The 24856-nt window shown below is 38.0% G+C and overlaps 1 long non-coding RNA gene across 1 annotated transcript in view; it reads left to right on the forward strand.

Moving 5' to 3' along the window:
- LOC110260693 overlaps window positions 424–24856 on the forward strand; it is a 76218-nt gene continuing 51785 nt past the window's right edge. The window contains exon 1 of the long non-coding RNA XR_002343999.1: window positions 424–939. This is a non-coding gene — a long non-coding RNA (uncharacterized LOC110260693). The remainder of the gene's footprint in view (window positions 940–24856) is intronic.

Here is a 24856-nt window from a genome sequence, read left to right on the forward strand (position 1 = left end):
TGACACCCTTGAGGAATTTGTTGTAAATTTAAATAAACCACTTTACTTCCAAGCCTTATACTTCTCATCTATAAAACGATGGTTAGATTTGACCAGTGCTTTTCTAGCCTGGCTGTACACTAGGATCATGTGACAATCATTAAAAAACACCAAACAATCCCTCACAACCACCTGAGACAAATTAGGGTCTGTCAGTTGATGCCAAGATATCTCTCTGCCTCCCCCATCAGTCAGGGCTGGAGAAAAACTCAATTAGATCCGTAGTTCTTTATCCACCTCGCTTACCTTTCTTCAGAGCCTCGGTTATGAACCTTGATGGCACATGAGGATCACTTTCCAATGTGTTTGTTCACATTCTGATTTAATCAGTCTGGGGCTGGGCACTGGTACTGATGTTTGCTGAAAACTCCCCAGATGGTTTTAGTGTGAAGCTAGGGTTTACAACTTCTGCCTCTGAGGAATGGTTTTTAACCTTTAGTGTGCAGTAGAAGGTATTGTTAATGTGTGTATTTTTAGTTTTCTGTATAACATGTTTTAACATCTCAAAAAACCTTTCTGGCTCGGGAGAGACTGCCCCTACCAGGGCCAGCTAACACCTGAAGATAATACTAACTTTCCTAGAGAATGCTTTTCATATGCAAATGAACAAATTCCAAGTTCCTCCTGTCTAACCACCTTTTTATCTAACTTTCACACACCCACCGATTTTTCCCCTGTCCGAGTCATCCCAGCGCCAGGTACCAGGAGACTAGAGACCACCCCTATAGCCCAAAGCCCACCTTAATTATTCATGTAGCCGATTCTAAATTGTTTACTCTGCCTTGTCTCACGTTTCCCTGGAAACCCAATAAAGGCCCTGCTTAAGCCTTTTGGCTCACCGACCACCTGGTGTTTTGCCTTGTGACCCTGCATGGCCTACAGTGACTCTTTCTGGGATCTGTGAGTACAATAAACTTCTTCCAAGCCATATTATCCTCTCCTCCTGTGGTCACACCAACTGTACTGTTACTATATCCAATAAGAATCCCTTGAAGATTTTTTTAAAAACATAGGTTCCCTGGAAGTGTAAAACGTGCAGCCTAAGGAATGTGGTCAGTCATACTTTAATAACTTCTTATGGGGACAGATAGCTGCTAGACTCATTGTGGCGATCATTTCATAGTCTACGTAAGTGTCAAATCATTATATAGTACATCTGAAACTAACATAATATTGGATGTCAACTATATTTCAATTTTAAAAGCATACAGGCATTCCCTTCATGGCTGAGTGGTTAACGAACCCGACTAGGAACCATGAGGATGAGGATTCAGTCCCTGGCCTCATTCAGTGGGTTAAGGATCTGCCGTTGCCATGAGCTGTGGTGTAGGTTGCAGATGTGGCTTGGATCCCGAGTTGCTGTGGCTGTGGTGTAGGCCAGCAGCTGTAGCTCTGATTCGACCCCTAGCCTGGGAACCTCTACATGCCTTTGGCGCAGCCTTAAAAAGACAAAAAAAAAAAAAAAGAAAAGAAAAATTGCACACAGATTGCTGAGCTTCACTCTTTGAGTTTCTGATTCAGTAAGCCTGGGATGGGCCTGGAAATGTACATTGATGCTGCTGGTCTAAGGTCACATTTGGGGAACCACTGTCTTAGAGAATTGCTGTAGTGCCAAGCTGCTATTATTAGTAGTATAAGTGAGTTGGGGAAGACTCTCAGGGGTGTTAGTGGGAAAACTCACCTGAACTGTGTTTCTCCAGCTTGTTTATGCATCACCTGGGGATCTTGAGAACCTATAGATGCTGCATTTGTAATAGGTGCCCAGGTGATGCCTACGCTGCTGGACCCGAGAGAGTCCTGCACAACAATGCATCTAAGTAAGCAATCTGTAATGATGATTACAAGCCTCAATTCAGTCATTAGCAGGATGATGGTAAAACGAAGGCCAGGGAGGGAGCCACACAAGAGTCATGTAAACAGGATTGAAAAATGACAAGTGGTACTGGAAGGACCTGAAGTAGAGACCCGGTAGCTGGATGGTAATGATCTCGCCATCTTCCACACTAATTGGGCCTCTAATGGCCTTTTCTTGCCAGCGTTTTGCTTTTTAATGTATTGTTTCTTGCTATGAAATCTATGTTATGAAATGTGTAGGTATAACCAGAGAAAGCAAATACAGCTCCATTTAAAAAAGTGCTCTGACCCAGAATAAAAAAAGCAGTCATTTTTGAGTAATTGAGAGGTTTCACTAACAAAATTATCCCCACCACACTCAAGGAACTCTGGTGCCTAAAATACCAGCAGGGATTCTTCCTTCCTTCCTTCTGCTGTGGGATATGGAAGTTCTAAGGCCAGGGGTCAAATCAGAGCTGTAGCTGCTGGTCTACACCATAGCTCGTAACAGTGCCAGATCCTTAAACCATTGAGCAAGGCCAGGGATTGAACCTGCATCCTCATGGATACTAGTCGGGTTCATTACCCCTGAGCCACAATGGGGGCTCCAGGGATTCATTTCTTTGGATTAAGGCATTTTTAACATGTAAGTGCTCCAGGAAAGATTATTCTTATTACTCGATTTGTGTTCTGAGTCAGATGAGATACACCAGAAGTGGGAATGCATAGGGGTGCTCTTAGAAAATATATATGTCTTGACACTCTTCTTGGAGATTCGGATATAGTAGATTTGCTAGGCCATCAATCTCTATTTAAAAAAATCTCCCTGGAGTTTCTGCTCTGGTGCAGAGAATTAAGGTTGCTGCTGTGGCACAGGTTTGATCTCTGGCCTGGGAATTTCCACCTGTCTCATGCTGGCCAAAAAAAAAACAACAAAACCCAACACTCCCCCCCCAAAAAAAAACAAAAACAAAAACAAAAATGAAAAAAACCTCTTTGGTGATTCTCTTGTGGATCCTTAGTTGAAAAGCATGATCTTAGTGGTTCCTTTCTGTTGAGAATAGCATTATTCAGAATGAGGCCAAGTGGACCCAGAGCAGTGGAAAGATTTAGGGCCAAAAGTCTTTAGTTTGCATCTTATCTCTGCCCTTAAAGTGTAGTCTTTGGTAAATTTTTAAGCATAGTAAATTTCAATGCTGTGTTAGTTTCAAGAGTATGGCAAATGACTCAGTTATACATATACATATTCCTTTTCAGATTTTTTCTGTTGTTGGTTATTGTAAGATGTTGAGTATTCCCTGTTCTATACAGTAGGACCTTGTTGTTTACCTGTTTTATATATATTAGTGTGTATGTGTTAATCCCAAACTCCTACTTCCCCGCTTCCCTTTTGATAACTGTGTTTGCTTTCTGTGTCTGTGGGTCTGTTTCTGTTTTGTAAATAAGTGCGTTTGTATCATTTTTTTTAGATTCCACATATGATTGATATCATATGGTATTTGTTTTTTTCTTTTTTTTCTTTGCCCTGTTAATTCCTCACAAATTTATTGTTTCTTTAAATATAATTAATATTATGTATTCAATAGTAATATAACATTCTTTCTTTCACACTAAAAAGTATAAAAGATGCCTGCTTTGGCCACTTCTTAAGACCTATTTCTGTAAGGGCCCTATGTGCATGAATTAAAATTTGTTCTTTTTCCTCCTGTTCATCTGTCTTTTTTTTTTCTGACTTCACTTAGTGTGCTAATCTCTAGTTCCATCCATGTTGCAATGCAAATGGAATTGTTTCTCATTCTTTTTTACGGTTGAGTAATCCATTGTATATATGGACCACAACTTCTTTACCCATTTATCTGTCATGGACATTTAGGTGGCTTCCATGTCTTAGCTATTGTAATTAGTGCTGCTATGAATATTGGGGGTGCAAGTATCTTTTCAAACTAGTTTCTGTCTTTTCCAGATATATACCTAGGAGTGGGATTGCAGGATCATATGGTAACTCTATTTTTAGTTTTTTAAGGAACCTCCATACTGTTCTCCATAGTGGTTGCAACAATTTACTGTCCCACCAAGAGTGTAAGGGGGTTCTCTCTTCTTTATACCCTCTCCAACATTTATTATTTGTAGACTTTTTAATGTTGGCCATTCTGATTGGTGTGAGGTGATAACTCATTGTAGTTTTGGTGTGTATTTCTCTAGCACTTAGCAACGTTGAGCATCTTTTCATGTGCCTGTTGGCCATCTGTATGTCTTTGAAGAAATGTCTACTTAGATCTTCTACCAATTTTTCTGATTGGGTTGTTTGTTCTTTTAATATTAAGCTGTGTGCACTATTTGTATATTTTAGAAATTAATCCTGGTAAGATTATTTATTTTATTTTATTTTTTGCTTTTTAGGGGCACACCTGCGACATATGGAAGTTCCTAGGCTAGGGGTCAAATCAGAGCTGCAATTGCCAGCCTACACCACATTCATGGCAACTGCTGTGACCTACACTCTAGCTCATGGCAATGCGGATCCTTAACCCACTGTGCCAGGGATCGAACACACATCCTCACAGACACTAGTTGGACTCGTTTCTGCTGAGCCATGATGGGAACTCCCCTGGTAAGATTTTTTAAAATGAGAGTTATTAAAAACAGATTCCTCATAATGTTGTCATTAAAGTGAGCTATCATAAAAAAGCACCTTGTAAATGATAAAACACTACGCAAAATATACAGGACGGTAATCATTGGCCTACATAAAATTTAAGTGCTGATGGTAGGAGAGATGACAGATATGCCATTAGTACTTTTAATGACCTATCTTTATATACATTTATGAAGACATATAAAGAGAATAGGGATTATTTAGCCTGTATAAACAGGGTTTCTCACTTTCAACACTACTGATGTTTTTGGGCTGGAAAATTCTGTGTTGTGGGGGAGGGGAAGAGGAAGAAGAGGAGAAAAGAGGATGGCTCTTCTGTGCACACAAGACCTTTAGTAGCATCCCTGGTCTCTACCCACTAGATGCCAGTAGCACCCTCCCACAACTCCCAGTTTTAATAATTAAACATGTTCCCAGAATTACCAAATGTCCCATGAGGGATCACTGCTATAAAAGCAGTTACAATCTTCAATTAAGTGACTAAAAACAGCTTGTCAACATAATGATGATCTATTTTTCAGGTCTCCTTCACAAGAAAGTAGAAAACACTCTTCAACATCAAGAAGAAACTAATAGCCATACATTGAAAATTTGGACTAGTTTATCAAATGTAGCCCTTGGAACAATCTGCCCCAGGATTTTGGCGTTAAAGTCCTAACTCCTGGGAAACTCTTTACAACTAAGTTTGTTTTCTGTAGGACCAAGAGAAGGGGATAATTCCACAATTGTTGGCCATCAAGGGAAGTGATATTTGTTGGGTGCTTCTTTGTTTTAATTAGATGTCTTCCATGTTTATATGGTTCATCTTTATAAGATGAAGGTTAGGTGGCCCCTTATCACAGATGAAGAAGCTGAAACCCGGAGTAATGCAGTAACTTCCCTGGTATTGCCAAGCTAGCAAGAGGCAGAGGGAAGGTTCAGCTTCAGATATTTCTTGATCTAATGTCTTTTTTTGTGTGTTTTTTAGGGCCTCATCTGCAGCACATGGAGGACCCCAGGCTGGGGGTTGAATCAGAGCTGTAGATGCTGGCCTACACCAGAGCCACAGCAACATGGGCCCTGAGCCTCATCTGTGACCTACACCACAGCTCACAGAAGGGCCAGATCCTTAACCCACTGAGCAAGGCCAGGGATCAAACCTCCATCCTCTTGGATGCTAGTCAGATTCGTTTCCACTGAGTGACAACGGGAACTCCTAATGTCTGCATTCTTTTCACACCACTCTCACCAGTGGCCTTAATTATTTCTGAACCCCTAAATGATAATTTGATTTTCTAGGGTCTTTGAAAAGTGTTTCTAAATGAAAGAAGTGGATGCCTAATTTATAGCCCAACAGTCTATTACAGTTGACCTCTAATTAGTGAGTTTCTAAGATTAGAATTATTTGGAGAAAACTCCCTCCACCTTCTTGTTTGTCTCTGGTACAGGAAGAGAACCCACAGAACACTTGAACATTCTATCCTGTGAGTAGGACCAAACTCAAAGCTATTATGAGAAACCATCCATGTTCACTAGGGGCCCAGAAACTGGAGTTGGAGTCCATTAAATTTCATTAGATTTCATTAGTCTTCTGCAGTTCCATCTAGGTCTCCAGGTGAGAAAGTAATATTTGTGTTTTTGGGTATGTCTTGGTTAATTATATTTCACAATGGCCCATCTTCTGTAAAGGATATACTGGTTAATAGCAAAATTACATTGGAGATGTCTTATTATGTTAGGAATGCTGTTATCTGTCTCAGTTCATTGTAACAGAGCAGAGTAGTTTAAAATTGCCCTTTAGTCATGGGAGAACATTGAGGGGAAAAGAGGTTAGGAGAATGACATAAATGGGAAAGGAAATCATTGAATGTAGCTATAGGGTCTGGAATGCAACTAAAAATAGGTGTGTTTCTAAAGACTGGAACTGAATCAAATTCCTGGTTGTGTAAGGCTTTTCTGGAAGTGGCATTTGTGCAAATGCCAATGAGAACATTAAATGTAACCAAAAATTGCTAATTTTTCCTTATTAAGTGAAGCCTGACTTGGAGTTCCCATCATGGCTGAGTGGTAACAAATCCATCTGGTGTCCATGAGGACATAGGTTTGCTCCCTGGCCTCACACAGTGGGTTAAGGATCTGGCTTTGACATGAACTGTGGTATAGGTCACAGATGCAACTTGGATCCTGTGTTTCTGTGGCTGTGGCATAGACCGGCAGCTTCAGCTCCAATTTGACCCCTAGCCTGGGAACTTCTATATGTCACAGGTTAAAAAAAAATTAAGTGAGCATGACTTGCTGAAAAAACAAATTTGCTTAATAATATCAGTTATTTAAGAATAACTTTATATCTCTCCAAAGTTTAGAGAGATCTATAGATAACTTCTTACATAGACAGGATGAAAAGGAAACTAAAATGAGCAGAGCTCTGCTGTGTCTGTGGTGAAGTCTTCACATAATGACACTACTTTCCAGCATTTGGCAAGTCATTTCATCGATTGTCCATTTAAAAAATAACATTCTGGATTTCCAGTGACAAAGAAGCATATTAGCAGTTTCTGGCTGTACTGACCTTTTGTTCCTAATTCTGTCGTTAGATTTTTGAAAATGAACTAGCGATGTGTGGATTATTAATCTTTGCTGGGGGCTTCTAGTCTTTTAAGGAACTAAAAAAAAAAAATCGCATGTGGAATAGAGCATTAAAGAAAGCCTTCAGACTATTTAGTCTAAAGAGACAATTCAGGGAACATAATCATCTTCAAATATTTGAAGAAGTTGCAGGTAGAAGACAGATTAGAGTCCCCCCACCCCCTGCCCCAGCTTACTTATATTACAAAACGATTACTGCAGTAGGTTCAGCTAACATCAATCTACTCATATAGATAGAATAAAAAGAAAAGAATGAAAAAGGAAAAATACTCTCTTTGTGATGGAAACTCATAGGATTTACCTACACCACAGCTCACAGCAATGCCTGATCCCTAACCCACTGAGCAAGGCCAAGGATCAAACCTGCATCCTCATGGATACCAGTCAGATTGTTTCTGCTGAGCCACGGCAGGAACTCCCATACCAGCATTTGTTATCCCTTGTGGTTTTGATGATGGCTTATAGGCATGAGGTGATATCATATTGTGGTTTTAATTTACAATTTCCCTAATAACTAGTGATATTGAGGATATTTTCATATACCTTTTCATATGTCTTTTTAAAAGGTCATTGGCCCATTTTTAAATTTGGTTATTTATTTTTGCTATTGAATTATATGAGTTCTTTATATATTTTGGATACTAACCCCTTATCAGATATATGGTTTGCAAATTTTTTTCCCATTGCATAAGTTGTCTTTTCACTTTGTTGCTGGCTTCTTTTACTGTACAGGAGGTTCTCTGTTTAGCGTAATCTGATTTGTTTATTTTGGAAACAAATATATCCAGAGAATCATTACAAAGACCCATATTAAGAAGCTTTATTCCTGTGTTTTCTACGAGGAGTTTCATGGTTTTGGGTCTTCCATTTAAGTATTTAACCCATTTTGAGTTAATTTTTGTGAGTGGTGTTAAGATATGGGTCCAATTTCATTCTTTTACATGTGAATATCTAATTATCCCAGGAGCAGTTATTGAAAAGATTGTCTTTTCCTCACTGAGTAGCCTTGTCTCCTTGTCAAATATTAGCTGACTGTATATGTTTGGGTTTATTTCTGGACTCTCAATTCTGTTCCATTGGTCTATTTGTTTTCATGCCAGTACCATCCTGTTTTGATGACTATGGCTTTAAAATATAGCTTGAAATCAGGAAGTGCGATGCCTCCAGCTTTAGGATTTCTTTGGCTATTTGGGGTCATTTGTGGTTCCACATAAAATTTAGGAGTGTTTTTTCTACTCCTGTAGAAAATGCCATTGGATTCTTGATAGAACTTGCATTGAATATATAAATGACTTTTGTAGTACTAAAATTTTAACATCAATCCTTCTAATCCATGAACAAGTGGTACCTGCCATTTATTTGTGACTTCTTCAATTTCTTTCATCAATGTCTTCTACTTTTCAGAATAGAGGTCTTTCATCCCTTTGTAATATTTATTCCTGAGTTTTTTTTTTAATTTTTGTTGCTGCTACTGTAAATGGCACTGATTTATTTTTCATATTTACCATTGCTGTTGAGATTTACACAATCTTTCTGTGTTTTTATGATGTTAATTAGCATTCTTTTACTCTAAGAACTCCATTTAGAATTTCTTGTAAAGCAAGTCTATTGGTAATGAACTCCCTCAGGTTTTGTTTATTCAGGGAAATCTTTATCCGTCCTTTGTTTCTGAAGGGACAGTTTTGCAGAATAAAGAATTCTTGGTTGATGTTTATTTTGTTTCAGTGTTTAAAATATGCCATCCTATTCTCTCCAGGCCTGAAAATTTTCTGTTGAGAAATCCATCAATAAAGTTATGGGGTTTCTTTGTATATGGCCTTTTTTGTTTGTTTGTTTTTAATCTTGCTACTCTTAAAATTTGTTCTTTGGCTTTGATTTTTGACAATTTAACTATAACATGTCTCAATGCAGCCCTATTTGGGTCAAACTATTTGAGATCCTTTGGGCTTCATGGATCTGGATGTTTGTGTCTCTCTCTAGGTTTGGAAAGTTTTCAGCCCCTGTTGCTTTAAATATACTTTCTGTTGCTTTCTCTTTCTTTTCTCCTTCTGGAACTCCCATAGAGTGAATATTATTTCTTTTCATTGTACCCCATAATTCCTATAGACTTTCTTTAATCTTTTTCATTATTTTTTTCTTTTTGCTCTTCTGATAAGGTAACTTCCAGGAGTTCCCATCATGGCTCAGTGGTTAATGAATCCGACAAAGAACCACGAGGTTGTGGGTTCGATCCGTGGCCTTTCTCAGTGGGTTAAGGATCCGGCGTTGCCGTGAGCTGTGTTGTAGTTTGCAACATGGCTCAGATCCCTCATTGCTGTGGTGTAGGCCAGTAGCTACAGCTCCGCTTCACCCCCTAGCCTGGGAACCTTCATATGCCACAGGAGCGGCCCTAGAAAAGGCAAAAAGACCAAAAAAAAAAAAAAAAAAGGGTAACTTCCAATATCCTATCTTCCAGGTTGCTGAATCTTTCTATTGCATTGTTGAGTCTCCTCTAAAATTATTTTTCGAATTTTTCTCGGGGGAAGGTTTTAAAACTGCACCTGAGGCATATGGAAATTCCCAGGCTAGGGGTCAAATCAGAGTTGCAGCTGCTGGCCTATGCCACAGCCACAGCCGCAAGGGATCCAAGCCATATCTGTGACCTACACCACAGCTCATGAGCGAGGCCAGGGACTGAATCCACATCCTCAGAGATACTAGTTGAGTTCATTACTGCTGAGCCACAAGCCATAGCAGGAACTCCTTTTTTGAATTCTTTAGTTCAGTTACTGTATTTTTCAACACCAGGACTTTAGTGGGTATTTTTTTTCCTTGATTGTGACTTGTTTTGTTCAGGAATTGTTTTCCAACTTCTTTTAGCTATCTGCCTATGTTTTCTTGTAGTTTACCAAACTTCCTTAAGAGGATTACTCTGAATTTTTTTGTCTGACAGGTCATAGATCTGCATTTCTTTCAAGTCAGTTATTGGAACTTTATTAATTGCTTTTGGTGGTATCTTATTTACCTTATTTTTTTGTGATTCTTGATCTCTTATGTTGGTATCTCTATATTGAGTAAGTAGGCTTTTCTTCCAGACTTCATAGGCTTACTTTGGTAAAGACAGTTCTTCACAGTTCAGGTTTCTGAATGTGACTGCTGGTAATGTCCTTGGCAGGTGAGACCTGCTTTTATGGTCATTTTTTGGGCAAGGCAACTGTTTGAGTTCTGAGGACAGGTATGGTGGTGTAATCCTGGCTAAGAACATTTGGATAGGACTGCTGGCTTGGTCCTATCCAAGTAAGGCTGAGGTTCCATGGTTGCCTGGATTCTCTTGTTAGGCTTACTAGAGGGTTGGGACTAGGTACTATATTCCCTAATAAATGGGGCTATGGATCAACTTCCTTGCCCTGGCAGGGAAGATGATGGAACCCCAGGCCTATACAGCTCATTGTTTGGGGACCCGAATCAGGTCAGAGTATGCACTGAATTCCCTGGTCAGGTGAGGCCACCAGTTTTGCTCTGCAGATGGGGGAAGCCACGGGCTGTGCTGTCTGTTCAAGCACCTCTTACATAGGGCTAGCGGATGGACTCTCCAGCTTCCTGTGTGCTCTGGTTTGGTTTCCTGGTTGAACAAGTTGTAGGGTGTATTTAGTGATAAGCAGGGCTATAAATTAGAGTCCCTCTCTGGGTATACTGGGAGAAGCAGATCTAAAACTGGTGAAGGTCTTTGCTTGTTGTCTTAACTCAAGCCAATGCGCACCCCAGGTTTCCTAGCCAAACAGGGCTCTGTTCTGCAAACTATTGCCTCTCCTTGCCTCATCTCTTGGCTTGAGTGCTGCTGGGCTCCACAGATGCCAATAGTTGTCTTCAGCCTTTCTGCTCAGATGGGGCCAAAAGACAGTCTTCACAGTGGATGGGGCTGTGAGTCAGCTCCTTGCCTGGGTGTGGGCAAGCTGGGCCTTGGGGCCAGCAAAACTCCCTCTTTGAGGATCTAAATCAGGCAAATCTACACCCTGCCGAGTTCTCTGGTCAGAATGTGCCCTTGGGTTGGTTCTCTAGATGAGCAAACTGCTGGTTGGGATCACTAGTTAGGCACTGCAGGTATAAACTCAGTCTGTCAAGGTCGGAGTGCTGGTTCTTGCAAGGTCCTATCTACTTCTCTGCCATGGTCAGGTTGCCAGTGGTTGAGCCCCACAGATTCCCTTGCCATCCCCATAGGGCAAGATGAGAGTAGGAGCTCCCGCAAAGTGACCCACAATCCTGGGGAGGATTGGTTGTTCACACAAGGTTCCCTTTCCCCCCTGGAGGACCCTGAGACTCAGGGGAAAGCTCTCCGCATAGTGTTGGTGGTCCAGGGGAGGGGCAGTGTGGTCAAAGGGTTGCCACTTCTCTCACCTTCTAATGCCATCCGTATTGGCCTCTGTGGTGGGGTGGGTGCTTCAGCCTCACCCCTGTGTTCTCGGATCCTCTCTAAGGTGTCTTGTTTTTGTGTAGTTGTTCTTCTTGTGAGGGGGAGTGAAATCAGGAACAGTCTAGGTTGCCACCCTGGTACATCGCCCTCCTAAATTAGGTTTTATGAGTAGCAAAGGAGTGCCTGATTGGGATCATGGCTAGAAGTTACAGGGAAACAGATTTCAACTTCACCCTAAGGCAGAACATTAGGCTGCTCCAAAATGGAATCAACCGCATGGTGGGTCAGTGAGTTTTCAGGCACAGCAAGGTTATGTCTGTATTTGTTTATTTACTCATTCATTCATTCACTTAACAAAAAATGTCAAGTGCCTCCTATGTGCTAAATTCTGTGAATATAGTTATAGACAAGATAGACAAGGTCCTTGATCTCCTGGAGCTTATATTCTAGAGTAGGGGTTGACAAACTTTTTCTTAAAGGGCCAGATAGAAAAGATTTGAGGCTTTGCAGAGCCTTTGGTCTCTGTGGCAACTACTGAACTCTACCATTGTATCACAAAAGACTAGGATTTGGCCAATTAGCCTACTCCCCATCTCCTTTTGTAAATAAAGTTAGAGGGAACACATGAATTCATTTTTGTATTGTTTATATCTGCCTTTACGCTATAATAGCAGAGCCGAATGTTGTGACAGAGATAAGCTGCCATGTAAAACATGAACGATTTACTATATTACCCTCTACAAAACACATTTGCTGATCCCTGCCATAGATATACATAAACAGGAGTTCTTGCCACGGAGCAGTGTATTAAGGATCTGGCTTTGTTTCTGCAGTGGCTCAGATTATTGCTGAGGTGCAGGTTTGATCCCTGGTCCAGGGACTTCTATATACCATGGGTGTGGGCAACAAAAAAAAAAAAAAAAAAAAAAAAAAGAAAAAATATGCAAACATATGATTGTGGCTATGTTCTGATATTTTATTCATGGGAGCCAAAATCTAATTTTCACGTTATGAAATAGTCTTTAAAATTTTTTTCCAGTCATTTAAAACTGTTAAAACTACTCTTAACTCATGGATCATGCCAAGACTAAAGGGGCCTGAATTTGGCCTGTGAATCATAGTCCACTGATCCCTGCTCTAAAGTGTTTTAGCCAATTTTCATATTTTGAATAGTACTGTTTTCACCAGTGAGTCTAACTTCATTTATGCTGAAAATTATAAATTTCACCATTATGCTTATTAACAAAATGTCAGTTTCTAATCAAAGTAGAAGGTCACCAAAGTGCCTCGTTATCTCAGGAGCATGGGGCCTTTTTGATCAGAATCTAGCTGCCTTGCCTGCCTCCACTCTTAAGTGTGAAATCCTGATTAGAACATCTAAATGTGCCTGGGTTGTATTTTAGCCTAATACAGAATGTCACTCTATCTGCTGTATTATTTTAAAGTAAATTACAGATGTCACAACACTTTAATATGCAGAGACATTGATCTCTTTTTTAAAATTTTTTATTAAAGTATAGTTGATTTACTATGTTGTACCAATTTCTGCTGTACAGTAAGGTTACCTAGTCATATATATATATATATGACTAAAGTTACCTAGTCATATATATATTTTCTTTTTCTCATATTATCTTCCATCGTCTGCTGTCCCAAGAGATTGAATACAACACTCTGTGCTGTATAGGAGGACCCATTTGCTTACCTATTCTAAATGTAATAGTTTGCATCTACTAACTCCAAACACCCCATCCATCCTACTCCCTCCCCCTTCCCCCTTGGCAACCACAAGTCTATTCTGTATATCTGTGAGTCTGTTTCTGCAAATCAAAACTACAAGGAGGTATCACCTCACACCAGTCAGAATGGCCATCATTAACAACTCAACAAATAACAAATGCTAGATAGAATTTTGAGAAAAGGGAACCCTCCTATGCTGGCTGTCGGTGGGACTGTAAGTTGGTACAACCACTATGGAAAACTGTATGGAGGGTCCTCAAAACTAAAAATAAAACTACCATGTGATCCAGCAAGCCTACTCCTGGATAGTTCAAAAAGAGACATTGATCTCTTTTTTGCTTCAGTGATCCCTCTATAGGCTTTGGGCATTCTTTGCCTAATATAAAATGTCTATGAATCTAGTGAAACAAAAGAGCCATCCATCTGGGAGATTATATTTAGAAGCTGGTTGTAATTTTTCTCCCCAAACCCCCGGCCAAATAGCAATTTTTTTCTTCATGTCACATATCAAAACAAACTACTGATGGCCAAATGGAAAAAAAGTAAAAGTATTTGATTAAGTGTTTGATTGAAATGACTAGTAAGCTGATTGATTGATTGATTGATTGAGTTTTAGGGCCATACTTTCGACATATGGAAGTTCCCAGGCTAGGGGCTGAATTGGAGCCACAGCTGCCAGCCTACACCACAGCCACAGCAATGTGGGATCCGAGCTGTGTCTGCAACCCATACCACAGCTCATGGCAACACTGGATCCTTAACTCACTGAGTGAGGCCAGGTATCTACATCCTTGTGGATATGAGGTGAGTTTGTTACTGCTGAGCCATAATAGAACTCCAGTAAATTCTATTTTAAATGGCCAACCTAAAAGCTACCTTTAGGTACCACCTGAATATTTCGTCTTGAAATAATGTCAATTTTTTCTAGGATGAATTTTTGTTTCTGGCAATATGCCGTCTCTATGTCAGTATTTTCTGACACAGACTCCTTTTATCCTGTCCTCATTGGCCTCCTTCCCTCAAGCCATCTCTCTTTCAGTTGATTAAAGTTAGATCATAGGTCTCTTCAGTTTTAAAGTTTTTTCCCTGCTTCTTCATGCATTAGTAGATTTATCTCTGAAAACCGAAATTGCTTTTGAGTGACCAAACTGAACCATTTTCTATTTGGTAGATTAAAAGTGTTTTTTATTTTGTGCTTATTGATTGGCTAGTACCGCTTTTGAGGAGCTAAAGCCAATAGGTGTCTGGCTAAGAGAGCTTATTACTTACTGGAAGCTCCCACTGAGGTGCAACTGAAACTCTAAAGAGAAACATGGTGGTGACCTAATCAATGGGGGACCTTAAAATCATTTCGAGCAGCGTTGTGCTGAAATTTAACAGATGGCATTGTCTTGTCTTGTCTATTTGACTTATTTGCTTTGAACTTAAAACAAATCTGTGTTTTGTAAAGTAAAGGACGATTGGGATTTCCATTGATTTCAAGGACTGTCTACTTGCTGTTCTCTGCCAAGAAGCCTGTTAGAGAATAGTCACATCCCCTTCACTAAAGGACCCAACAATTATCTCAAAATCTTTCACAGTAAGATCCTTATTTTTTATGTGAAAATGTGAGATTTTATTGGTGAAATTTGTGTAGGTTACATATATAATGAATGCAAGCACTCTTAACATGAACACCGCTTTCCACAAAAACAGATATTTAATTTTGGAAGTGGAAGGATGACATCTGTTTTAGGGGAATAGATGCAAATTCCCTGAAACTGTTGTTGATTCTGGGTCTTGCGCAAATACAAGGACAGTGATGTCATAATTTGTAAGCAGTGATTACAGTTATTACACTTGCTATCATCGGTTGTGCATAGCCTCAGTTCCCTTGACCCACTGCTGCAAGGCTAGATACTTTGGCAAAATCCAAATCCTGATTAAATTTGACTTCCCTTTAATGCTGCCTGGATATAAGCATCTAACAGTGGGAGGGAAAAAATAATCATAAGAACTGGTGTCATGTTCATATCATTGGGCTGACCTCAAGTTGACCCTTAATACAGCAGGTGACTCTCCTTCATGTCTTTCTCGCTTTACCATTCTCCTCTTTCAGACTATGTTCTCACACCCAGAGAAGCCTTGAGAAGAGTTTATGAGCATGTGCATGAGATGGAGTGGACATAAATTACCAGGGCTGGTTTAGAAGAGAACAGGGCCTAAAATCAAGGGCAGTGTCAAGATTTTTAGCCAGTCCATCTCTAGTCTTTAAAAATGTCTGAAGCTATTAAATTCCTTAAAAGGTGATGGTGCATAGAGATTAGCTTAGAAACAAATACAGTAATAAAAGAGACTATAGAAAATTTGTGCAATAATCCTTTAGAGTAAGATCAGAAAACAGCAGCCAGCCCCCAAATTTAATAACTAATTTCTATATAGAATGTTTACAACATAATATTCCTATGGTTGCTCTGTAAAATATAAAGTATGCACTGTTACAATAAAATGAAGCATTTTAAAAACAATCTGTATTAATAAAGTTGTAGGAGCTCTCTGCATTTTAAGTGTTTTCAGTTATACGGCATGGTATATATTTGTAAATGATTGCATTGTCTTTGAAGCAGCTACACTAAATATGATATATGAAATGCTAAAATAAGGACAACACTCTGCATCCATGGGCCCTGTGCTGGATTTTGAAGGACTTGTGCATCTACAGATTTTGGTACCCCAGGGGTCCTGGAACCAATCCTTTAGAGATACTGAGGGACAATTGTATTTCAGCCTCTCTACACCCACCCCTCAAATTTGTACATAAAAGTTGGCTAGGTATCCCAGATCTTTTCCGAAGGAATTATTGAGTCAACAGGAGGTTGTATGTTCATAAAAATCTTTAAATCTAATCATTATCCTTTACAAATTGGGTACAAATAAGAGTAATATTTTCATATTGTTGCTGGAATTTGGCCTCTGTCTGCTGGTGTCAAATTGAAAGGCACAGACAGAGATTTGGGTAAAGGAGAAAAAAATAGCTTTATTGCTTTGCCAGGCAAAGGAAGGTCACAGCAGTCTAACGCACTAAAGACTGTGCTCCCACCTCCTTAGAAAGAATTGTGAGGAGTTTTATGGTAAAAGGAGAAAAACAGGTGTTCAGATAGGAATCAGGATTGGGACAAACATGGATTCTTCTTTCTCTGGGGGAATCTTAGTCATCAAAGCTGCAGTCAGGAGGTCTTGATATGATTGATCATGGTGGCAGTCTCCTGGGTTATTGCTTAGAATAACAGTACTTGTGAAAAAGGCATATTGATCAGAGATGATAAACAAACTAGGAAATTCCTGAAAAACATCATATGCTAATAATCTTTAACCCACAGGCAATTATGCTCAGGGTGCCTAATCTTTAGTTTATGGGTGGTTGTATTTAGGGTGCAATTAGGTCAGAGAGAAAGACAAGGAAGGACTCTAAGCTATACATTTTGAAGTATGCATTTCTAAAAGAAGCATAAGGCATATAACTTTTCTCTTAGGTGTATAAAGTGCCTATATTATTGTGTGTATTCCTTGAGCGGGAACCAGGATCCTGCCCCAAGACTGTACTATTGTTGCTTGACTGTTCCCCTCTTCCTAGATCAGAGCAACCTAGTAACTCACAGAAGGTCATGGAGGCTGAATGAGGCTCATTTCCTAAGAACAAGAAATGGAGGACCCAGAAAGGCTTTTGTGCCCAGGAGCCTAACCTAGCTGTGCCCAATTTCAGTATCAGTATCTTTAAGCCTGTTTGTCCCCATTTCTTGCCGAGTAAGAACTGAAAATAGTGAGTGATCAAGATTATTTTTATACAAGTTTCTTAATAGATCTCCTGATAATCATTTTACTTTAATTTTCCTAATTTTCTTGCAGCTTAAGTACCCTATTAATGATTTCAAGTATATCTTAAAAATATGCCCTATAAGATAGTGTTTTATTTTATTTTTTTACTGTTAATATAGTACATCTTTTATTGATATGCAACATACATACAGAAAAGAAAAAAGGATGTACAGAACAGTTATTACCAAGGGTACATGTAGTAGTATTTTAAATTTTATGTTTAATGTTAATCCTTTGCACTAAAAAATTCTACAGTAGTATCTAATACTGAAGACAGTTTCATTAAATAACTTCCTGTGTAGAGCCATTTTACTTCCATGTGCAGGATAATGTTAAAAGTCTTGGTTGCCACTACTCAGTTGATACAATCATCTATAATTCAAAGGATTGCTCTTGATTTAACAACACTTTTAACAACATTCTTTCATTTGTGAAAACTTTCGCAAGGATTCTTGCCAACTCTGCCTTACTGATAGGTGTGTAGTTAAATGATAAAGTACTTGATGCTATTTTTTGTGATGGTTGAAATCCACATTGTCAACAGCTAGAGCTGTGCATCTTTTCACACAAGTAATGAACTTGGAAAAAAAGGGAATTTTTTCTGTAAAAGAATTCTAAGTGTTTTAATGTTGACAATTCCTTTCTTGTTAAGCTCCATCATTTTAAAGATATCTTTTTTTTTTTTTTGTCTTTTTAGGGCTGTACCTGCCACATATGGAGGTAGCTGCCAGCCTACACCATAGGCAAAGTCCATCATTTTAAAAATGACATTTCTCTATGTTTCATATGTTCCATAGGATACTTACATATGAAAGTAATAAAACTTCATCCTACTTTATCCATTTGTAGATCAAATTAGCCCAATTGCTATTTATGGCACAGATGATTTTTTATGTCTTTCATATCTCATTGATTCTTCTCAATAATATTACTCAATAAAATAACTTCATTTGTATTCTTTTTGTTAAGCCATAACTTTTTTTATAGCTAAGACTATTTTCCTTTAATATTTACATGGCTTACTATACTTCGTGATTGTGTATTCTAAATATACCTTTAGAATACTATCTAAAATAACATCCTTATTCTTATAAGACTTTTAAAAACAGCTTACCTAACCTTGAATCATTTCTTCATCATGTTGATAAAGTAGATGTATTGATAAATGTTTGTGATTGAAACCATAAAACTCAATTTCAGTTTTAAGTAAATATTATTAAAATTTAAAAATGGTATTTTATAAAATATGTCCTGAAAAGTATGTTCATACCCATGTAAGTACAACAGCTAGAAATTCAGACTGAAGGTATATGAAATCAGTGTTTGAAAAAAACGAATGGTGCTGTCATTGAGGAAGTAATTTTCTGAGATGTTGAATGAATTTTAGTAAAGTTTCCAACCAGAAAGTACAATCTTCCTTTGATTTTCAGTGTATTTTCCTATAAAGTTCATTGTATGTTACTGCTGTAAAACAGTGGCTGAGGTGGTATTTTCTAAGATTCACAGTGGTAGTTAGTCTTTTTCTCCTTTTTCCACACTGTACTCTTTGGAAGGAGGTCACCACACTGAAGGTATGAGGAGTTATGCTCTACCTCCTTGTAAGTGCATATCTGAGTAGATTACATAGGATTCTGTGTAAGAGATTGGTCTCTTCTCCCTACTTATTTATTGAGTTCTCTATTTGTATTAGTTCAGACTTGCGGATATTGTTTTATACTTTGGCTTATAATTTCAGTAACTATTTTGTTGCTCTTCTTTTTCCTTTTGACATATCACCTTCAATATAGAATGGAGTTTTCAATTCTTAATTTTTTGAGTGCTTTCTTACTCTCTGGCACTACATGATACTCCAAGCTCATTTTCTATATCTCTTGCCCTAGTCCTTAAAATTACAGATTTCTCCAAGAAGCTCAGCTTGCTTTTTGCAGGAAATAGCATTAGAAACAAAAATCTAGGTGCAAGGTGTACCTGCTGCTTCTGGGGTATCATTGCTTCTAGACCTCAGTTGTAAGTGTAAGGATATAAATGTGGATGTACTAACCTGTGTATATACACATTTCTAAATGTAAATATCTCTATTGAGATTATAATAAACATGAGTTTATACTGATGTCTCCAACTCTAATCAATTATCACATAGGTCATTGTCACTTTACTTGCTTATCTGTAAATTCTCACTCCAGCAGTAAAAAACCTGGCTGCCACAATCAGACATCCATTTACTTAATTGTTCAATTTCAGAGTACATGTATAAAGTATTAGAATTGTTAACCTATACTTCTATGGGTAACAACCTAATCAATGGACATATATTCTTACGTGTAGTTACTTTAGTTACTTTTGCCTTTAGCATTACAGACTCCATTTATCTCCAAATTTACTTACATAAGTATCTTTTCCCCACCCCGTTCAATTGTTTCATACATTCGTAATACAATTGGTTTCTTTTGGCATATTTTGCGTTTCATCCTGGGCTCCCTCAACCTTCCAAATGGTCTTTTAAAATTGCATACTCAGGTTCTATCTTTGTGCTGTAAAGTCTATGGATTTTGACAAATGTATAATACCATCTATCCAACACTGCAGTATCATACAGAATAGTTTCCATACTCTGAAACATCCCATATACTTCACCTATTCAGTTCTCCCCATCTCTAAATTTCTGGCAAACAGATCTTTTTACCATTGCTATTATTTTGTCTTTTCCAGAATGCCATATAATTGGAATCATATGTATTCTCTCTCCCACCTGGCTTCTTTCATAGAGTATTATGCATTTAAGATTCATTTGTACCCTTTTGACACTGGCAGGTTTGTTATTGTTAGAAATACTATTTTTCACTGATGAAATGAGTGCATAAAATACATGGTTGGTTAGAAAGCTTCTATGTATTCCCTTCCACTCCCCACCCCAAAAGCCTGTACAAAGGAAAAAACTGGGAAGAAGAGAGGAGTTGAAAACCTTTTTAACTTTGTGGAAAGTGTATCTAAGAATTTTATCAGTTTTGTTCGTTGTATTCTCAGTGTTGAGAACAATGCCTAGACTATAGTAGCACTTAATGTTTGTTGAGTGAATGTTAATACACCCATTGAGTTGAGGTGTTAGAAAAAGAAAAAAGAGTAACATTATCTTTGTTGATTTCTGTTATTTTCATTCCAACCAAAAATTGAATTCAAAGCATACAGTATGTATTTGCAGAAATGTTGTCACCAAGTGAATAGACTTGTTAAATACTCTTTATAATCTTGAGCTATCTGTGAGCATGCATAGTTTTAGACTTTTTCCCCTGAATTAAGGCTTTCCCCCTAACCCCCAATTACTAAAGTATGTCAGCATTCTCTGAGAAAATTAGGCTCCTTGATCAAATGCATTTGGAAATTACTATGTAGCTGGAAGTAGTAACTTATAATTATTGTTCTTCTTACCTCTCTCCTGTTCCCTGTTGCTTCCACCAATTTGAACAATAGCCAACCATACTTCATTTGGCTTGGGGGTGGGGAATGAAGCAGGACAGAAATAGAAATCTTTTAAGTGTTTAACCAGAAACTGAAAGGGGCTGGAGAAAAGGAATGATATGGTCACTTGTAGACAAATGTTTAACAACCAGCTCTCTGTGGAAGAAGGTGGCAACAAGTCTTGACATGTGGCATTTGTTGATTCCTATGATATAAATACATCATGGCCAATATCATGCTAGTCAAGACTAATTTTGCTTGCAAAACTCCTGAATATTTAACAGTTGGCTCTCATGAGCTTGTCTAATTTTAGGTTACCATGAAGATAGTAGATGTTACACTCTTTTCATCTCCACCTCTTTCCCTCAAGCCCAATTAAGAAAATTTACCTAAAGTTGGCAGAAGAAAAAGAAAGGGAATAAGAAGACCTGAAAAATACTTGGCATATCTAGGAGTTGCACAATCATTCTATTACAGATTGAGACAGCCCTGTATTAAGGAAATTTGTTTAACTGTCTTTTTCAATGTGAGCATTTCACAGTCTTGAAATACCATGTCTATACAGCACTGTTTAACAGTATAAGGAATTGGTTTTCCATGGAATAAATTTTGGGAAACACTGTTGTGTATTTTTCTAGTGTTTTTTGTTTGTTTGTTTGTTTTTTGCTGTGTGTGTATAAGAATATGAACAATATAAAGTAGTGTTTATAATGTTCATACTGTTTCAAAACTTTCTTGTTTATTTAATATATTGTGACTACATCCCTATGATTTTTTAAAAATTTATTCTTATATAATTATAATTACTTTTAAAAAAGTTTTATTGAAGTATAGTTGATTTACAAGGTTGTTATAATTTCTGCTGTAAAACAAACCCCTTGATTTTTTTAAGGGAATATTTTCTTGCTTTAAAAATATTTCTGGAAATAATTTGTACGCAAACTAAAGAATTAAAACTGTCATGAATGCACTCTCTAAACTCTTTCTGTGGGAGTTCCCGTCGTGGCACAGTGGTTAACGAATCCAACTAGGAACCATGAGGTTGCAACCTGCCACAGATCAGGCGTTGCCATGAGCTGTGGTGTAGGTTGCAGACGTGGCTTGGACCCCACATTGCTGTGGCTCTGGCGTAGGCCGGTGGCTACAGCTCCGATTCGACCCCTAGCCTGGGAACCTCCATATGCCGCAGGAGCGGCCCAAGAAATGGCAAAAAGACAAAATAAAATAAAATAAAATAAAAATAAACTCTTTCTGTGAATCAGAGCACAGACTTGGAAATCATTCCTGAGCTACCCCAATAGGGCATCAAAAGAATAAAGTCCCATTTGTTTATTTTTGTTTATATTGTCATTACTCTAGGAGGTGGATCTGAGAAGACATTGTTGTGGTTTATGTCAGAGAGTGTTTGGCCTATGTTTTCCTCTAAGAGTTTTATAGTATCTGGCTTATATTTAGATCTCTAATACATTTTGAGTTTATTTTTGTGTGTGGTGTTAGGAAGTGTTCTAATTTCATTCTTTTATGTGTGGCTGTCCAGTTTTCCCAGCACCACTTAGTGAAGGGGCTGTCTTTTCTCCAGTGTATATTCCTGCCTCCATTGTCATAGATTAGTTGACTGCAGGTGCGTGGGTTTATTTCTGGGCTTTCTATCCTATTCCACTGATCTATATTTCTGTCTTTGTGCAGTACAATATGGTTTTGGTGATTGTAGCTTTGTATTATAGTCTGAAGTCAGGGAGCCTGATTTCTCAGGTCCATTTTTCCTTTTCGGGATGGTTTTGGCTATTCTGGGTTCTTTCTTTCCAAATAAACTTTAAGATATTTTGTTCTAGTTCTGAGAAAAATGTTCTTGGTAGTTTGACAGAGATTGCATTGAATCTGTAGATTGCCTTGGGTAGTATAGTCATTTTGATAATATCGATTCTTCCAATCCAAGAGCATGGTATGTTTTTCCATCTATTTGTATCATCTTTGATTTCTTTCATCAGCATCTTATAGTTTTCAGAGTACAGATCTTTTGTCTCTTTAGGTAGGTTTATTCCTAAGTGTTTTAATCTTTTTAATGTGATGGTAAATGGGATTATTTCCCTAATTTCGCTTTCTTATCTTTTGTTGTTAGTATATAGAAATTCAGTTGATTTCTGCGTAATTTTTTTGTATCCTGTGACTTTTCCAAATTCATTGATGAGCTCTAACTGTTTTCTGGTAGAGTCTTTAGGATTTTCTAGGTATAGTATCATGTCATCTGCAAATAGTGATAGTTTTACTTCTTCCTCTCCAATTTGAATTCCTTTTATTTCTTTTTCTTCTCTGATTACCATGGCTAGGACTTCCAAAACTATGTTGAATAGTAGTGGTGAGAGCGGACATCCTTGTCTTACTCCTGATCTCAGTGGGAATTCTTTCAGCTTTTCACCATTAAGAATGATGTTAGCTGTGGGTTTGTCATATATGGCCTTTATTGCACTGAGGTAGGTTCCCGCTATGCTCACTTTCTGAAGGGTTTTTATCAGAAGTGGGTGTGGGATTTTGTCAAAGGCTTTTTTTGCATCAATTGAGAGGATCATATGGTTTTTATACTTCAGTTTGTTAATGTGGTGTATCACGCTGATTGATTTGCAGATATTGAAGAATCCTTGCCTCCCTGGAATAAATCCCACTTGATCATGATGTAAAATCCTTTTAATGTATTGTTGGATGAGGTTTGCTAGTATTTTGTTTAGGATTTTTGCATCTATGTTCATCAGTGAAATTGGCCTGTAATTTTCTTTTTTTGTGGTATCTTTGTCTGGTTTTGGTATCAGGGTGATGGTGGCCTCATAGAATGAGTTTGGAGTGTTCCTTCCTCTGCAATTTTTTGAAATAGTTTCAGAAGGATAGGTGTTAGGTCTTCTCTAAATGTTTGATAGAATTCGCCTGTGAAGCCATCTGGTCCTGGACTTTTGTTTGTTGGATTTTTTTGTTTGTTTGTTTTGTCTTTTTGCCTTTTCTAGGGCCGCTCTGGTGGCATATGGAGGTTCCCAGGCTAGGGGTCTAATCGGAGCTGTAGCCACCAGTCTATGCCAGAGCCACAGCAATGTGGGATCCGAGCCGCATTTGTGACCTACACCACAGCTCATGGCAACGCCAGATCCTTAACCCTCTGAGCAAGGCCAGGGATCGAACCCGCAACCTCATGGTTCCTAGTCGGATTCGTTAACCACTGCGTCATGACGGGAACTCCAGTTGGAAGATTTTTAATCACAGTTTCAATTTCAGTTCTTGTGATTGGTCTATTCATCTTTTCTATTTCTTCTTGGTTTAGTCTTGGAAGATTGTACTTTTCTAAGAATTTGTCCATTTCTTCTAGGTTTTCCATTTTATTGGCATATTGTTGCATATAGTAGTCTCTTATGACCCTTTGTATTTTTGTGAAGTCCATTCTGTCTTCTCCTTTTGAATTTCTAATGTTATTGATTTGAGTGTTCTCTCTTTTCTTCTTGATAAGTCTGGCTAAGGGTTTATCAATTTTGTTGATTTTTTCAAAGAAACAGCTTTTAGTTTCATTGATCTCTTCTATGGTTTTCTTTATTTCTATTTCATTTATTTTTTTTAACTTTATAATAATTTTTATTTTTTCTGTTATAGCTGGTTTACAGTGTTCTGTCAGTTTTCTACTGTACAGTAAGGTGACCCAGTTACACATATCCATTTCATTTATTTTTGCTGTGATCTTTAGGATTTCTTTACTTTTGCTAACTGTAAGTCTTGTCTGTTCTTCTCTCTTTAGCTGCTTTAGATGTAAAGTTAGCTTATTTATTTGAGCTTTTTCTTGTTTCCTAAGATAGGTTTGTATTGCTATAAACTTCACTCTTAGAACTGCTTTTGCTGCATCCCATAGGTTTTGGAGTGCTGCATCTTTGTTGTCATTTGCTTCTAGGTATTTTTAAATTTCCTCTTTGATTTCTTCAGTGATCCATTGATTGTCCAGTAGCATGTTGTTGAGTCTCCACGTGTTTGTGTTTTTTGCAAATTTTTTTTGTTGTTGTTGATTTCCAGTTGTATAGCGTTGTGGTCAGAAAGGATGCTTGATATGATTTCAATTTTCTTAAAGTTACTGAGGCTTGATTTGTGGCTCAGAATGTGATCAATCTTAGAGAATATTCCATGTGCACTTGAGAAGAATGTGTATTCTGCTGCTTTTGGATGGAATGTCCTATAAAAATCTGTTAAGTCTGTCTGGTCTAATGCTTCATTCAGGGTCTATGTTTCCTTGTTGATTT

Source organism: Sus scrofa, chromosome 5 (genome assembly GCF_000003025.6).
Source record: "Sus scrofa isolate TJ Tabasco breed Duroc chromosome 5, Sscrofa11.1, whole genome shotgun sequence".
In the NCBI taxonomy this organism is placed as follows: domain Eukaryota; kingdom Metazoa; phylum Chordata; class Mammalia; order Artiodactyla; family Suidae; genus Sus; species Sus scrofa.